At 46.9% G+C, this 18,233-nt stretch overlaps 1 long non-coding RNA gene across 2 annotated transcripts in view; it reads right to left on the bottom strand.

Moving 5' to 3' along the window:
• The window catches only part of LOC146869523 (uncharacterized), a 65,712-nt gene extending 49,237 nt beyond the window's left edge, over positions 1-16,475 (bottom strand). For both annotated transcript variants that reach the window (XR_014981433.1, XR_014981432.1), the window contains exon 1: positions 16,339-16,475. This is a non-coding gene — a long non-coding RNA (uncharacterized LOC146869523). The remainder of the gene's footprint in view (positions 1-16,338) is intronic.
• Positions 16,476-18,233: the final 1,758 nt, after the last annotated feature.

Here is an 18,233-nt window from a genome sequence, read left to right as displayed (position 1 = left end):
GTCAATAGGATTACAATTACAATAATTTCCTTGTATGCTGTTCCCAATTTTAATGTTGTGTTTTTTCATTACTGTATAGGTCTTTTTTAATTTTGATTGTACTGAATGTTTTTTAAATACTTATACATTGATATGATGAAATTGTTTTTTGTTGCATTATCAATTATTTGATTTTGTACATCATTTTTATTATGTCTAATAAATTTATCTGATTTATTTCTTCTTATTTGTGCTTTATGCTGCTGCTGTCCATTCTCATCCCCTTGGTACGAAAGGTGCATTGGTTTGAATGTGTTGTTGACAAGGAGGTCTTTTCTTGACTAAGGCCTCAGTAGAGCCTGAAAACTCCTGAGGCGGAAGCCGGGAGACGAACCACTCATTTTTAAATTGTTATATGTGCCACAAACTCGCCGAAATACTCTGTATTTTTTAAAAAAAACTCACTCACCCGTTTACCTTTCTGGAGCGGGCTCAGAATCACCTAAACAGCGACCCCTTCGCTGCAACGCCAAAGCACCTTACAAACTTCTCGGCCGCCATTCTCGGCGAGGGAGAGAGGCCACGCCCACTTTAAGGCGACGCCCACCCACCGCCCACGGTATTTAAGCGCTGCCTTCAGCGCGACAAATATTAGAACCTGAAAACTCCTGAGGCGGAAGCCGGGAGACGAACCACTCATTTTTAAATTGTTATATGTGCCACAAACTCGCCGAAATACTCTGTATTTTTTAAAAAAAACTCACTCACCCGTTTACCTTTCTGGAGCGGGCTCAGAATCACCTAAACAGCGACCCCTTCGCTGCAACGCCAAAGTACCTTACAAACTTCTCGGCCGCCATTCTCGGCGAGGGAGAGAGGCCACGCCCACTTCAAGGCGACGCCCACCCACCGCCCACGGTATTTAAGCGCTGCCTTCAGCGCGACAAATATTAGAACCTGAAAACTCCTGAGGCGGAAGCCGGGAGACGAACCACTCATTTTTAAATTGTTATATGTGCCACAAACTCGCCGAAATACTCTGTATTTTTTAAAAAACTCACTCACCCGTTTACCTTTCTGGAGCGGGCTCAGAATCACCTAAACAGCGACCCCTTCGCTGCAACGCCAAAGCACCTTACAAACTTCTCGGCCGCCATTCTCGGCGAGGGAGAGAGGCCACGCCCACTTTAAGGCGACGCCCACCCACCGCCCACGGTATTTAAGCGCTGCCTTCAGCGCGACAAATATTAGAACCTGAAAACTCCTGAGGCGGAAGCCGGGAGACGAACCACTCATTTTTAAATTGTTATATGTGCCACAAACTCGCCGAAATACTCTGTATTTTTTAAAAAAAACTCACTCACCCGTTTACCTTTCTGGAGCGGGCTCAGAATCACCTAAACAGCGACCCCTTCGCTGCAACGCCAAAGTACCTTACAAACTTCTCGGCCGCCATTCTCGGCGAGGGAGAGAGGCCACGCCCACTTCAAGGCGACGCCCACCCACCGCCCACGGTATTTAAGCGCTGCCTTCAGCGCGACAAATATTAGAACCTGAAAACTCCTGAGGCGGAAGCCGGGAGACGGACCACTCATTTTTAAATTGTTATATGTGCCACAAACTCGCCGAAATACTCTGTATTTTAAAAAAAAAACTCACTCACCCGTTTACCTTTCTGGAGCGGGCTCAGAATCACCTAAACAGCGACCCCTTCGCTGCAACGCCAAAGCACCTTACAAACTTCTCGGCCGCCATTCTCGGCGAGGGAGAGAGGCCACGCCCACTTTAAGGCGACGCCCACCCGCCCTTTTCTACACATTTAAGATGTGCAACTACCGGACGCGCAGCGGACGGGCGCAGCGGGCGCGCCGTCAGCGCGCCAAAGGCAAGCCCGTCTGCGCCCGTCCGCGCACGACCGGGCCTAGGGCCAGACCCCCTGGCTGCCAGAGCCTCCGCCAAAACCACATATTCCCGCCGTGACCTTTTAAGCCTCAGACCTTCCACCGCCCCCTCATGCAGATATATCCATGATATGGATGGACCCTTTATCAGCTGCACGAACTGCCAGCCAGCCCAGCTGCAAATCCCGACACGAGTACTGAAGCATGCTACCCTCAAACTTGCCTCACTGAACTGTCGCTCTCTCCCTAAACATGCGACACAAATCCACCACCTTATAGAAGACCGTGAGATTGACATTCTCTTCCTAACGGAAACGTGGCTCACCCCACACTCTGACTCGGACACAGTGTCAGCCACACCTCAGGGATTCCTCATCCAATCCCTCCCTCGACCACTTGGCAGAGGGGGAGGCATCGCCATTATTTACCGTGACTCCTTCACCTGCAACGCCAGCGATGCACTAATCCCAGACTCGGAAAGTCTTCAATTCTCAATTAAACTTGACCCTATGAACTCCCTTTCAGGGATTCTAATCTACCGTCCCCCAGGCCACCCCGGCCCTTTTTCAAATGCCCTCCTAGACATGGTAGCAACAAAGGCTCACTCCGCCACGAACTTCATCTTAGTGGGAGACCTGAACATCCACTTTGAAGACACTGCAGATTCTGGAGTAGCCGACCTGATCTCCGAACTTGCGGTCTCGGACCTCCGTCTCATTAACTCAGGAGCCACCCACATCAAAGGCCACCTGCTGGACCCAGTGTTCACTAGCACCCCCGCGATGCAAGAAATAGACTCCATTCCCCTTCCCTGGACGGACCACTTCTTGGTCCTATTCCAACTCCCAGGACCCCTCAAGAAACCTCAGAAACCTCCCTCCTTCACTAAAGGCAGGACTTGGTCCAAACTACCTATTGAAGAATGGGCCAACACCCTGACATCTACCACCCCGACTCTCGACAATATCCCGGACAACGCCGATAGCAACTTCAGAAATTGGATCACGACCTCCCTTGATTCTGTGCTCCCACTCAGAATGCGCGAAGATAAGACCAACAACGTCGGCTCCGCTCCGTGGTACACCCCAGAACTCCGCCAGCTCCGCAAAAACTGTAAAAGAGCTGAACGGCTTTGGAGAAAAGACTGGCACAACGCCAGCAAAGAGGCATACCACTCCTCAGTCAAAACCTATAAAACCGCAATCAAACTCTCCAAAGCCTCTCACTATGACACCCGGATAAAGGAATCTTCCAATTCCTCTAGGGAATCTTATCTCATTGTGAAGGAGCTTCTGAAAGTTCCCATCGCTTCCTCGCCCACCACCCCTCAGGTAGATAGAAGTAATGACCTAGCCTCATACTTCAACAATAAAATTGCCCGCATTCTCACGTCCCTCCCTCCCCCCAGTTCCCCGTCCCGCAGAAACACTATCCAGCCCCCCTATGAGACGGGATTACGTTTCCAACTCGAGACATTCAAGCCGATAACACCCAACGAGGTGGAAACGACATTGAATAAAATAAAAAGTGGATCTCCTCTAGACCCTGCACCTCTGAGATTCCTCAAAAACGTGGCCCCCGCTATCACCCCTACAATCACGGAGCTTATCAACTGCTCACTTGCTCAAGGATCAGTCCCCCACAGCTGGAAAAAGGCAGTGGTGAAGGCACTCCTTAAAAAACCTCAGCTCGACCCTACTGATATGGCAAACTACCGGCCCATCTCACTCCTTCCGGGGATTAGCAAGATCACCGAGAAACTGGTGAATAGTCAACTCTCCAGATTTCTCGAGACTAATAACATCCTGCGGCAATCCCAAACCGGGTTCCGTCCAGGACACGGCACAGACACCGCCCTGCTTGCCGTCATCGAGGAAGCAAGGCGCATTCTAGACGCAGGGGGATCAGTGGCAGTAATCCTCCTGGATCTGAGTGCCGCCTTTGACACGGTCAATCACCGTGTCCTGCTTCACCGACTGGCCGCAGCAGGGCTCACCGGGATGGCACTCAAATGGATAGAGTCCTTTCTCACTGAACGCACGTTCCAGGTTTGGGATGGCGAATTCCACTCGGCCACACTCCCACTCACCAGCGGGGTTCCTCAGGGCTCCTCCCTGAGCCCCACACTTTTTAATGTGTACATGGCCCCCTTGGAAGATGTGGTAACACATATACGGGATAAAAATCGTGAGTTACGCTGACGACACACAATTGGTCGTCTCCCTCTCCCAACTTGACGACCACCCAGACAAATTACCAAACTGTCTCACCGAAATTCACGGGTGGATGTGTGAATCGTCATTAAAACTCAATGGTTCCAAAACCGAGGTGATGCTCATGGGCAAACAATGGGCGACCATCCCCCCGGCAATCTGGCCAGACGTGTTCGGGGAAATCCCCTCCCCGAAACACGAAATCAAGACCCTCGGAGTCTGGCTAGAACCCGCTCTTTCAATGAAGACCCAAGCGGCTAAAACCGCCGGAATCTGTCTTGGGCTTCTGAGAACTGTTCGCAAAATTCTCCCCCTCCTACCACCCGTGTCCAGGAAACTAATAGTACAGGGCCTCGTATTGTCACGGCTAGATTACAGCAACTTGGTCTACCTAGGTGCGCCGGAAGCCACCTTAGCGAGACTGCAAAGAACCCAGAACGCTGCAGCCCGCCTAATTATGAGCGTACCTCCTAGAGTATCCGCTAAACCCGCCATCAAGGCGCTACACTGGCTGCCAGTCCGCCAAAGGGTGGAGTTTAAGGCCATGTGCACGGCCCACAAACTAATCAACGGATCGGGACCTGCGATCCTTAGGGGTCTGGTCACCCCCTACATTGCACCAAGGGCCCTACGGTCGGAGAACGAGCACCTGGCCAACATCCCTAAATTCAAAAGAGCACGCACTGGAGGCCGACGCTTCTCTGTTAAAGCGTCCACTGGTTGGAATTCTCTCCCACGCTCCCTCAGACTGGAACCCAACCACCTGACATTCAGGAAAAAACTTAAAACCCTTCTTTTCCCTAAATAAACCCCCCTCCTCTCTCCGCCTCAGCAGGACTCAATATTAACAGCGCGGGGATGCCTCCGGGTCACCAGGCGCTATACAAATTGCTAAATAAATAAATAAAAATAAAATAGAGAGCAACAGGGGGGACTGTATGATGTGGGTGATAAGGCTGGTAAATTGATTGCGTGGCTGGACAAAAAAGAGAGAGAGAGTCGAGTTGTCCCGTTGATTGAGAAAACGAATGGTGTGTGTGTCACTGAACCGGAGGAAATTGTCTCCTGCTTCGCGGACTATTTCCATGGGGTGTATTCCCCGGTGTCTTCCCGCTCTGAAGAGGATTCCCATGCCCTGCTCAGAGATATCGCGCTGCCTTCCCTTTCGGAGGAGGACAGAGTGTCGTTGGACGCCGCTCCAACCTCCGAAGAAATTGCCCTCGCCATACGTTCGGTCGCTTCCGGCAAGGCCATGGGTCCTAATGGTCTTCCCATTGAGTTGTATAAACTGCGACCGGATACGCTGGCGCCGCATCTCCGTGCTATGTTCCTTGCGGCCCACTCTGTGGGTTCCCTCCCGCTAGACCAGCGTCTGGCTACCATCGTGGTTATCCACAAGGAGGGGAGGCCACGGGACCGGGTCACATACTATCGACCCATTTCGTTATTGAATGCGGAGCCCAAAATTTTCGCCAAGGTGTTGGCCAATCGGCTGGTCGGCGTAGTGTGTGACTTGGTCCACCAGGACCAGTCCGGCTTTATTCCCCATCGCAACACAGCGCTTAACCTGTGGCGTTTGCATGGGGTGCTCGCACGTGTCCCATTCATACGGGAGCCGGCCATCTTGGCGTCCTTGGACGCCACTATGGCGTTTGACACACTTGAATGGCCATATATTTGGGCGACGCTCGCGAAATTTGGGTTTGGCCCAGGGTTTATTAGCTGGGTTAAATTGTTGTACTCTGGCCCACTGGCGCAGGTGGTTGTGAACGGTAGAGTGTCGGCTCCGTTTGAGTTGGGCAGGGGCACGCGGCAGGGCTGCCCGTTATCGCCGCTCCTTTTTGCGCTTGCCTTGGAGCCCCTGGCGGAGTGGCTGCGGTGGGAACCTTCTATTCGTGGTCTCCGCTGGACCCCCGAGTATGAGGACCGCGTATCTCTATACGCTGATGATATTCTCCTGTACCTGGCTTCCCCACGTAAATCACTGATAGTACTGGTTGATGTACTGCATTCATTTGGTCGTAACTCCGGCCTTGTCATCAACTGGGCTAAATCGTGCGTGTATGTTCTCTCTGGGGAGGCTCCTATCCTTCCGCGGGGCTGTCCTATCCAGATCGCCCCGCAGGGATTTAGGTACCTGGGTGTCTTCATTACCCTGGACGCGGAGGCCCGGTATGAGCGGAACTTGCTTCCCCCCCTCCAGCGTCTGAAGGAGGATGTCGCGCGTTGGCGGCGTTTGCCGCTCGGCCGGGCGGCATTGTTTAAGATGATGTCGCTGCCGCGTTTCCTGTACGCTCTGCAGAATACAATGGACCTCGTCCCGGCGCGCTACTTCCGCGAGGTGGAGAGTTTGCAACGCCGCCTGTTCTGGGACGGAAGACCGCATATCGCCCTGGCGAAGCTGACGCTCCCGTGGTATGACGGGGGGATTGCCCTCCCGGATATTAAACGGTATTATTGGGCCTCCCAGCTGGCTGCGATTAATCACGGCCTATACGGGCCCGCCCTAAACCCGGCCTTTGAAATGGATAAGATGCTACTGCCGGGTGGTGACTATAATCGAGCGCTCTACTCCAGCTCGCTCGACGCACGTCTGACGGGCCCCACGCGTGTCATGGTACGAGTGTGGCACGCGGCTAATGTAGCGATGGGGTGGAAGGATCGTTTGACCCGGGCGTCACCACTATACGCATCTGAGCAGTTGGGCTCCCTGTGGATCTCGAAGGGCTTCGAGAAGTGGGACATGATAGGCATCAGCAGGGTGGGGGATCTCTGGACGAGGGGGGGATTCAAAACGTTCGAGATGCTGCAGACGGAATTCCAGTTGCAGGACAGGGAGTACTTTCGGTATATGCAGATCCGTCATGCACTATGCTCCGCCTTCCCGGACGTCGCCTCCATCCCGGAGTACTCCCCTCTGGAGGATAGAGTGCTGGATGGACATGTACCGGAAAGCACGATCTCATTAATCTATAAAAAAACTGATTAATGACCGCTCGGGATTGCTGACTAATCTTCGTGAGGCTTGGGTTGCCGATGGATTGGAGCTGGACGACGAGGACTGGGTCTCTGCGGTGGCCTCCCCGAAAGAGGTGGCCATACCGGCCCGCCTTCGCTTCGTCCAGCTCAAGATACTCCATAGGGTCTACATAACGGGGCCAAGGCTATTGCGTATGGGCTATGCTGTGGACGGGTTGTGTAAGCGTGGGTGTGGTTCTTTGGGGACCTTTCTTCATATTTTGTGGGAATGCCCAGAGGTGGAGCGATTCTGGCGTGGTGTGCATGACGTCCTGCGGGTGGTTACGCATGTGTCGCTACTGCCCGAAGCGAGGAGATGCTTGTTGAACGTGTGGGAACCAACCAACTACTCGGCGCCACAGACGTGGTGGGTGACTCTGGGATATATGGTGGCCAAGCGCGATATTGCTCAACTGTGGGGTTCCCAGAGGTCCCCGACTGTTTCGGCCTGGAAGGAAAATATGGACTGGTGCATGTTTCGGGAAAAGGTGGTGTATGTAGCGAGAGGTAAGCCTGGGACATGGGTGAAAGTATGGGGCCCCTGGAACGCCTACCGCGGGGGAATCTGTGCCCCGCCGTTATTGCCCGATCCATCGCCTGCCCCGTCCCCTTAGCCGGTTTAGCTCTCCGGTACCGGGCACGGAGTCCACCCAGTCCCTGTCCTGACCTTCTCCCCCCCTTGATACTCCTATGGATCGGTAGGGTCCCCCTTCTAGGGGAGCACATGCTGCTGTTTTCGATTGTGGGTTGCCTTGTGGTTTGATTTTTTGTTGTTATTTATGTTAAAAAGAAACCGTTATGTGGGGTCCGGATGGTGTGGCCATCAACGCTGCTAACTCCTGTACGTTTCCCTTTGCCGCAGCATGCGTTCTACTGTGTGTATCATATGCTCCTCTTGTTTGCTAGCGGCCGGCCTGAAGGTTGTAGGCCCATCTTTGTATATTCTTTGAACTTTGTAATAAACGGTTTCAAAAAAAAAAAAAAAAAAAAGATGTCGATCCTTCCCAAACTGACATACCTTTTTAATTGTGCCCCCCTTACATTTCCAACACAAGTAGAATTAAAATCCAGGGGAGAATAACTAGTTTTATATGGGCCTCTCGCGGGGCAAGGCTGGTGTGGAAAATGTTGAGGCACAGGCTTGAGAAGGGAAGCTTAGCCCTCCTGGACCTGAATCTGTATTGCATAGCTTTTCAGTTTAAAAACTTCCTAATGCTACTGAGTAAGCCGGACAGTTCAACAAGGGGATTACTTTTAGCAGAAATGATCAGGGAGTTTGGAACTACCGGATTTTTGTATACGTTTGGAACCCTGAAATCTTTCAAAAAGGTACGATTGAAGGTTTTAAAGACAGCATTAAATCTTTGGTGCAGGATGAAAAAGATCCTGAGTATTGTATATTATTCCAATTATCCACTTATATGGGATTCCCTTGGCACCCCAGAATGTATGAAGGATGGGCTGAGACTTTCTCTATGTTGGGCAGGGTTGCTACCTGGGGGAATTGATGACAGTGCAGGGGGTATTACTCTGGAATGTCTTGAGAACTAAAACTGGAGAGTCCCTATCAAGTTTCAACTATGTGCAGCTGTCTTCCTGGCTCACGATTTTGGCCCTGGAGACCCGGGAGATAGGTAATTTGAGTCCACACTCCAGGATGTGGGATCCAAAAGTAAGGAGGTTGCTATGTAGTACTTGAAACTTCTGGAGGCTGAAGACAAGATGATGTAACCATATCTAGTGTGGGAAGATACTTTCCAGGGGGTGGACAATATGGCAAAACTATTTGAAATTATTTTTATTCAGTGGTTAAGCAGCAAATATAAAGCAAAATCACCTTTTCACAATTAACAGATTATATTGGACCCTCCAAAAGATCGCAAAGTTTGTGTTGCAGCCCACCCCAGATGTAGAAGGTGTGGTCTCAGGAAGAGACCTAATGAGGAACATGTCTTTTTCACTTGTCCTGGGATTAAGGCATTCTGGGTGGACATTGAGAGCATCTTAAAGGACATTATGGGGGTTACTATAACATCAAACCCTGTATCAGTCCTATTGGGGGTGGATATGACTTCACGCAGTCTATTGAGCAGGGAACAAAGAGGCCTCTTGTTCTATCTGATACTCTTGGCCAGGTTGGAGATCTGTAAATACAGGATTGATCCCTCGCTCCCTTGAGTTACAGACTGGCTTTAAGCAGTAAATTGAACGTGTCATCTAGATATTGAATGCAAGTCTGGAAGATTGACAAAAGTATGGGCTAAGTTTACCACTTTGGGTGGGATCAAGTGAAAACTTCTGATAGAGCAAGAGTTCCTATGATTACCCCAAGGCACCGCTCTAGACGATAGTCCGGTATGCTTGGTCAGTTTGGTGGGACCTAACCTGAATGCAACAGACAGCGAGGCGGATAGTAAGAGTAAAACGCCTGAGACCTGCAGATGCTATGGTGATATGAGGACAAAAAAATAAAAAAAAGATTTGCAGATCTTTATAGGGACCCATGCAGGAGCAGCATTCTTGGGCATGCAACTATCGTTTGCCTCTTCGGTTTACCGGGACTACCATGGGAACCCTTGGTGTTGCTGTGTATTATTCCTCTCCATCGTGCTGAGGAAATTCGCTAGTGGAAAAGAAGAACTGTGACTTAAAGCAGCCCTTAACAGCGAGAGTATTAGGTTCAGGTCGTAGTTGGATCCATCACTTGTAAGGAATTCAGAGAGCTTTAAATAATCTGCCTAGAAAATCCTTGGATGGACAAAACCCCTATGAGGTCCTCTTTGGCATCCAGATGTACATTTTAGAACTTGATATAGAAGCAGGTCCTGCCCTTGATTTGGGGATGAAAGTCATGGGTAATTTTGTCGTTGTCTCTGAAATTATTTTTTCTAATGTTAAAGGTGAATCAGCGTCTTAGTCTATACGCCAGCGACTTGCCGTGGTGACAGCAGCCGACCGCAAGCGTGAGTTGCCAGTTATCGTTGCTAATATATATACATATTTAGGACACAATAGTTTAGGAACTAGTACCACTACTTGGCAAGCCTACCATGGACAAGGAGGCCAAACCAGCCTGTGAGTTTGCTAAAAAACAATGGGATAAATCTAAACAACAACAAAAGAAAAGTAGACAAAGTGGAGGTTCTCTGCCCCCGGAGTCCTCCGAAAGATGATACGATTTTCGTGATCTCACTAAAATAAAGACTCTCGATAGGTATCCAGCACCTGATGCACGTTCTCCTTGTTGCTTTCAGGAATTGTCTGATCAACAGTGTGACAGAGGAGGGCGACCTGAATGCAGACAATAGTATGTGAAACCAAAATGCTCATCTGACATAAAGATAATTAAGGAGGACAGGCCTCCTCCATGTAAACCCCTTTTTCAGGAAAAGAAAGTTGCGGCTTTAACTGCTAAATATGCCACTGACCATGAGAACCCTCCTCCTGAACAGTTGGGTGGTGACTCTCCTGGACAGCGTGGCTAAAGTCACAACAGTACGCCAGACTCTCCACCAATTTCTGGTAGCAAAAGCTACTGAAACATTTATTACAGTTGAAACCGCGGATACCTGCATGGCCCCTCCAGACAGACTATATCACTTAGATATTAAAATTGTATGTGACGTTAAGTGGACCATTAAAGCGATATCTTGGGACAACTTAACTACGTCGTATGACATACTTCTGGCAGAGGTCGATTGCCCCCTCCCCCCCTTTGTTCTTGTATCCCCCAAGGTGAGGATGTGATTCTACCTTTTTTTTCACACTTTGTCCCGGACAAAGTCAAACAAGCTTATGCTTCTGAATGCGCCTTTGCATTGGCCCCTGCACTTTATTGTAACCACACTGTTTGGTAAAAGGATTGTCTTTATTATGTTATGTTATAAAATTCTTATAGAGCGCACGTACACCAATTGGTTTCATGGCGCTGTTTCTAGGACTTACCTAACCCAGTTGGAGTTATTCATAAGCTTGTGTAAACAACCATGTCTTAAAGGATTTTCTGAAGCTCAGTAGGTCAGTGCATGACCTAATTTTCAGGGGAAAGGAACTCCACACTCTGGGCACCAGGGTTGCAAACCTGCAGCCCCCTTGATGCTTTAGCTTAAAGGCAGGAGTTGCCAGGAGATGGAAGTGAGCCAAGTGTAGATTACGTGAGGGAGTGTACCTTTGAATAAGGCTATCGATGAATTTGGGGCACCATCCATGTAGGGATTTAAAAACCAGACACACTACTTCAAAAGCACCACATTAGGGGATGGGAAGCCAGTGCAGCTTCCTCAAAAATGGGGTGACATGTTGCCACCTAGGTTGTTGGTGAATCAATATAGCCGCTTGATTCTGTACCATCTGTAGACGTTTGGTTAAGAACAGTGGCATGCCAAGGTAGACTGAGTTTGTGTAGTCTAAGTGGGACATAATCGTGGCTATCACAACCTGTATTAATGCTGCCTATGTGAGTAGTCTGCTGATCTTTCTAAACTTCCGTAATTGGGAGAAGCAGGTAGAGATCACAGTGCAAACTTGGGTTTTTAGTGACAGGTTGTTATTGTGACGCCAAGGCTTTTTGCAGAGGAAGAAGGGGTGGGGGGAGGACCCTAGTTCGATTGGCCAAAAATGTGGGCCCCAAAAATTGCGGCTGCCCCCGTCAGGACCAATTTGGTATTGCCTGGGTTAAGCTTTAAATGGTTACAGTCCATCCAATGGCGGATGTGCAGCATGGTAGACTGAAATTCAGAGGCTGATTGAGGTGAGTTGTTGATGGTGAACATTAGTTGTAAATCATCGGCGTAATTGAAAGTGGCAATTTTCCTTTCCTTGAGGGACCGGATCAGAGGGAGAAGGTAGAGGTTAAACAAATGGGGGGATAGGGAAGAGCGCTGCGGGACCCCATAGGTGATTATTAACTTTGGAGCCGTGAACTGGGCTATGCGGACTACTGACTGGGAGTGAATCTCTAGAAAGGAACTGATCCAGCTAAGGGCTGAGCCCAGGATGCCAGCCTCCTTGACACGGTCCGCCAAGATACCATGGTCGACTGTATCAAAGGCGGCAGCGATATCCAACAGCACCAGGGCCTGGGGGGTGCCCCTGTCAGCCTTCTCTCGTAAGGTGTCTAGTACTGCTAGTATTACCGTCTCCGTTGAGTGGGCAGAGCGAAACCCAGCTTGGTGTGAGTCAAGATAGTTGGATTGTTCAATGAAATTGGACAAGCACTTCACCACATGGGCCTCCAGTACCTTAACCAGGTAAGGGAGCAAGGAGATTGGGGAGTAGTTCGACACGATCTAGGGGTCGGCCCCTGGTTTCTTCAAAAGGGGAACCACAATTGTCTCTTTAAAAGCCTTGGGGACACGACCCTGGTATAGGGACTCATTCAGAAGAGCGAGGGCAGGCCCCGGGAGGCTGGTGAAGGTGTGTTTTAGGACATGCGGTGGGCAGCAGTCCGTAGGGGATCCAGATTTTACTTTAGACAATAGGTCCTGGAATGCCTGTGGCCGAGGAATGTTCGAGAGAGCAGGGGTTTCCAGGCATAGAGGGAAATCTCTCATGGGAGGTGCGTGTAGGAATGCTAGCTTTGATAGTGGAAATCTTTTCAATAAAAAAGTTATTCAAAGAATCGCAAAGTGCTTGAGTGGGTGTGGGTTTAGTTAAGACTCTGGCCGGGTTGGACAGTTCATTTACAATTGTGAAGATTTCCTTGGATCTGTTATAGGAGGTCAGAATTCTGGAGGAGAAGTGAGCGGCTTTAGCGGTTAAGATAGCTTTTTTATATTCTCTCATAGCCACCCAGTAGATTTGTTTTCCTTCTGGTGAGTAATTCTGTCTCCACTGCCTTTCCAGTTGGCAAATGGCAAGTTTTTGTGATTTTAGTTCAGTGGAGAACCATCTTTGTGCATCAAAACGGCGAGCCAGTTCTATTTTTGTGAGTGAGGCGTGCTTATAAGTGGCTGCTAGTATCCAGGCTAAGATGGTTTTCTCGGTAAGATTAATATCGGATTCAAAGGTTGGAGCTGTGTTGGCCAGTGTGCCATGAAATTCATTTCTATCAATAGCATTCCATGTCCTAGCCATCCCACCCTCACTAGCGGGGATTTTGCCTGTGGTAACATTCATTATGGTAAACGTATGTCATTCCTATACGGTCCACACCTCAAATACAACCCCAGTATCCTATTAAATGGGATGCTAACGCTTCTGTTAAGGAGATTCTTTCCCAACTGGAGTACCAGGTAGTAATTGAACCCTGTGTATCTCAAATGAATAAACCTCTTTTTCCTGTTCTGAAACATGATCATTTCTATCGCATTGTCTTAGAATATAGACATTTGAATATGCATACACACATTTGCAGTGTTAAATACACAAATTACTGCTCCCATCAATAAAGTAGTCCATAAAAAATAAATACAATTATTCCAATGTTTTTTTCAGTTACAATTTGGCTCCCGAGAGCCGGGACTGGTCTTCCTTTAGCGCCCTGGGGTTTCAGATGCACTATGCTCGAATTCCTATGGGTTATTAAAAAAGTCCACGAGTTTTTGCTGCACAAATGTGTTGCTTCCTCATGAGATTGACCCTGATGCTCTGTCCTATATGGATGATATCTAACTGACTGATTATGAACTACACCCCCATTTGTCGAGAGTAGATCGCATAATATTGGGATTTGCTGAACTTGGCTACATATCGAACATAGCTTTTCTCAGTGTCTTTTTCTTAGGATATGAATGTACCAATGAGGGAAAGAGTCTTGATCTAATTTTTTTGAGAAATGTGCACAGTTGCAACCTCCAAACTCGCTTAAAAAATTGCAGTCCCTGCTGGGATGTTTGCATTTTGGCAGAACGTACATACCGGATTATGCACAACGCATAAAACCCCCGTATGCATTAATACATCCTGATTTTTGCCTTTCTTTCTAGACATCAGAACCCACAGAAACACTCAGATCTTTACAATCTGATTGCTTGAAATATGACACTTGCATACACGTGTTAATACCACGAACTTCGTCATCCGACTTTTACCGGGTGCAATTGGATTTACATGTCACCTTTAATGAGGGCGAAACAGTTCCTATAGCTTATAAATCGCATGTATATTCCGCTGCAGAAAGCCTCACCGCTGAACTTCATCGCAAGGTCCTTGAACTGTTAGATTTGTTGGCCACGATGCCGTGATAGCGCTGGTTCGTGCCATCAACTTTAAGGAACTGGATTTTTGAGGTATTCTTTGAAAATTAATATCATTGCTTGTGTATGTTGGATTTTTGTCATTTTGGTCTTGTTTTGTTTAGAGAAATATTGGCTATTCTAAACTGGTGTGGTGTTCCTTTTGTAGGGTTTTCACTGTGTTACTCTGTGTGTTTTGTACAAATACTTTACACATTGCCTCTGAGATAAGCCTGACTGCTCGTGCCAAGCTACCAAGTGAGTGAGCCGGGGTTATCTTAGGTGTGAAATCCCCTTATCCTGACTAGAAGAAAGCGTCCCAACTTTGACAGGGTGTATACCACTGTCAACTAGAAACCCCCATTTCTAACAGTTCCTAATGCTAAATACCTTGATGGGTTCAATGGGCTACGTCCTTAACAGCCATAGATGTAGACTTTGTCTTCGACCCTTCTTTGCAAACACAATCATTTTTACAATATGAGCATATCTATCCTTTATTATCACTAAAGGCAACTGTTGTTTAACTGTTATCCCCTGTGGGTATACAGTTATACCAGGAAGCCGGATATCCTATCACAAGACCTCACAAATCTTATCTGTTGTTGTTATCACTTAGTAGGGTGGAATATCCAAGATATTGGAGAAGACGCCTCACTCACTAATAGTGACATGCTTCATCATAGGCGTCTTCTCCACACCCAGATAAGGTGGTACTATCTGGGCGGACTCAACCAAAGGTGTTTTGGGAGTTCTTATATAAGATAATAACTGGTTAAGCAGGGAACCAGATGTTGTGATATATTAAAAATACCTACAGGTATACCCCACTCAAATATTTTTTATTAGGGTACTTGTGGTATCATTAAAATCATGTATTGGGGTTCTTTTGAAAGTAATTTTTTCAAATGTACCATCGTTATAGTGCCAACATGTTTTGGCCCACGTTGCATGCCCTATCGGGTCTGGGGCCTTCGTCAGGGCTTTGTTGTTCTGTTCCTTACTTTAAGGTCCCTGCCTTATGTTTACGCATTTGTTGCATGCATACCAATCATGAGGCCTATTGCACTCACCTAGACTCTTGAACTCGATAGCCAGTAGATTTTCTACAAGATCAAAAAAGGGGGATATAAACATATGCACACAGTTATATGCTTCTTCATAATTTGGTATCCCTGTCATATTATTTTCACTACTATAGTGCAACGTCTGTGTGAACACCCAGACTAAGTGATCGTTTTTCTTCGGTGTTATTAGCCGTGTTTCTACCTCATCAAATTATACTCAGTTTGTGATTTCCCAAACCACACTCTGTGTTCATTAAAAAACTTGTGGCTCTCAGTTGTGAATCACCTTCCCACAAGAATATGTGCAACTTTTCTTTCATTCACACGTGTGCCATTGTGTCTATTTAAACACATGCTTCATGGTACAATGTTATTGTGTTTGGAGGCTACCCCACTCCCATGGTATCCGTGTCTCTCTAGAGTGTATCTTTCCGAACATTATTATTTTCCCATACATTTGTGTCTTTTTTCTCACCTACTGGTTGATGCTTATTAGCATCATGCAGGTCTTGTGTGTCACGGTAGCGTCCTGTAGTCACACACTAAACAAACAAATCATAGATTACAGAAAACATTGTGTTTTTAGCCCCAATACTTTTTATATTGATGGTTCGCCCTGCAATACAATACTGATTTATTGTTCTTGTTTTTTTTTAAAGAAATAAGACTGCTTTGCCTGAGCTTCGCTTACCACGGACCCAAGTATTACGATCCTTATTAAGTACTGACGGTGATATTAAGTCACGGGTCATTTTTATACTCGTCTGCTGTGAGCGTTATTCTAGCCAATGCCTCTATCCTTTCCCTAAAACACATCTTTGTTAAGAAGGGTTTTTGCTCCCTATACCTGGTCTAGAAAAACCTGCCCCTTACGGATTGTTTGGGATTTGTGGTATAGAAAAACAAGGGTTCGGACAGAACGGGTCAAGGATAGTTTAACCATGGCTATATTTAAATCCCTTCGTCTCTGGATATAACGACTTACTTCGTCATGGATCCACCACCGCGTGTGTACCTAATAGACACACCGCCTGCCGTCGAGGAGGTCAAGGGTGTTTTGGCGTCTTAAGTAATCACTTCACTTATCTCGTAGTATTTTTACGCACAGCGCGTCGTTCTCTCTATGGTTATTTTGGCATTTCCGGTCTACGAAGTATTACTATGCTTCCGGTCTATAGGGGCTTCTGGGTAATGTAGTCCACTCATTTTTACAAGCCCCAACCATTTTCACATAGTTCTATTCTTTCCTCGTTTTTTATTGTAAATTTTGATTCCAAACAAGTGAAAGAGATGTTCAAGTTGGTAATTATTTACTTATCGTATCGTATGTTTTTACTTAATTGAATGTTGGGTATTTATTCCAGGGCTTAATAGAATATTATTTTTGCTGTTAATACGCTTGCATCGCTAATGTTGCAACAACCATGATGACCATTATGATTTCATCTTTTTTACATTGTTCGACTCCAGGCTGGCGCCTGTTAGTGTGGTACAGTTACTGCCCTAATCTGTTGTATATGTTATATTGTCATTGTTTTGTTAGACTGAATGTTCAATGTCATATTGATTTTTTAAGAATCTGTCATGTAACCCATATTTCACCAATTCCTCCTCTCACGTCAGAGTAGTCCACGGGATTTCCTCGTTAAGGCATTGTGTTGCACTTGATAAGCGGTAAATCCACCTCTGCTCGAGTTTCAGGAGCTGTTTTTCCATGCAACTATTAGGTAGACGTTCAATCACTGTCCACATGAAGTCATTTTCAGTGTGGTTTTTTGTCTGAAAATGACGCATCATTTTGGTAATTGTCTTTCCACATCTAAACGTGCTCCGATGTTCGTTTATTCAGATTTTTACTTTTCGGGTAGTCATTCCTATGTACCTCATGTTGCAAATGCACGTCATCGAGTATACCACAGTTTGGCTATTGCAATTGCTAAAGCTTCGCTGTTCCCAGGGAGTTTTTAGGCCCACATCGATCTCTCTGCTGGTTTTTGTTAAGCAGCATACATTACATGAGCCGCACGGAAAGTGTCCAACCACTTCAGGTAAGTTCCATAAAGTGTTCATCTGTTGTCCTGTATTCATCATTTTTTTCTTTTTAGGGCGAGTGTGTACCACAGAATCCCTTATTGATTTCCCTCTTTTAAAGGCAAACATGGGTTTTTCCATTTTTAAAACACCTGAGTTTAGTGTTTTCCAGTGTCGCAGAACGATTCCCTTTATTTTATTGGATTCCGTACCATAAGTGGTAACACACACAATTCTTTTATTTTCAGGTTTTTCATAGGATTCCAATAGTCCATCTTGGGTGTTGTTCTTAGCCCTTTTGTATGCCTGTTTTATCAATCTTTTGGGATATGATTTCGTTGTCAATTTTTGTGTGAGCTTCTTAGCGTGGATTTCATAAGTTTCTTTGTCTGTACAGTTTCTTCGTAATCTTAAGAACTGTCCCACCGGCAGATTGTCTTTTAGGGTCTTCGGATGGAAACTATCGTACCTTAATAAGTTGTTCACATCGGTTGGTTTATAAAATACTTCTGTTTTTAGTGTACCCTCACTTGGCCAGATTTTCAAATCCAAGAAGGTGATGGAATCTTTTTCCAAAGTCATAGTAAACTTGAGGTATTCATCCCTAGAGTTCAGCCATGCAAGAAAGTCTTTTGCTCTATTTTCATTCCCTTTCCAAATGAGGAAAATATCGTCTATAAAACGTTTCCAAAACACCATGTTATTATGGTACGGATTTGTATCTTTATAGATGAATTTCATTTCAAAATCGTGGACATATAGACAGGCTATCTATCCTTTGCCCTCTACTATTCTGACTATTCATCAGTATAAACATGTAATTTACACTGACGTTTCAGCTCAACCTGC

Source organism: Triturus cristatus, chromosome 1_1 (assembly GCF_964204655.1).
Source record: "Triturus cristatus chromosome 1_1, aTriCri1.1, whole genome shotgun sequence".
Taxonomy (NCBI): domain Eukaryota; kingdom Metazoa; phylum Chordata; class Amphibia; order Caudata; family Salamandridae; genus Triturus; species Triturus cristatus.
This window is presented reverse-complemented; position numbering and strand designations above follow the sequence as displayed.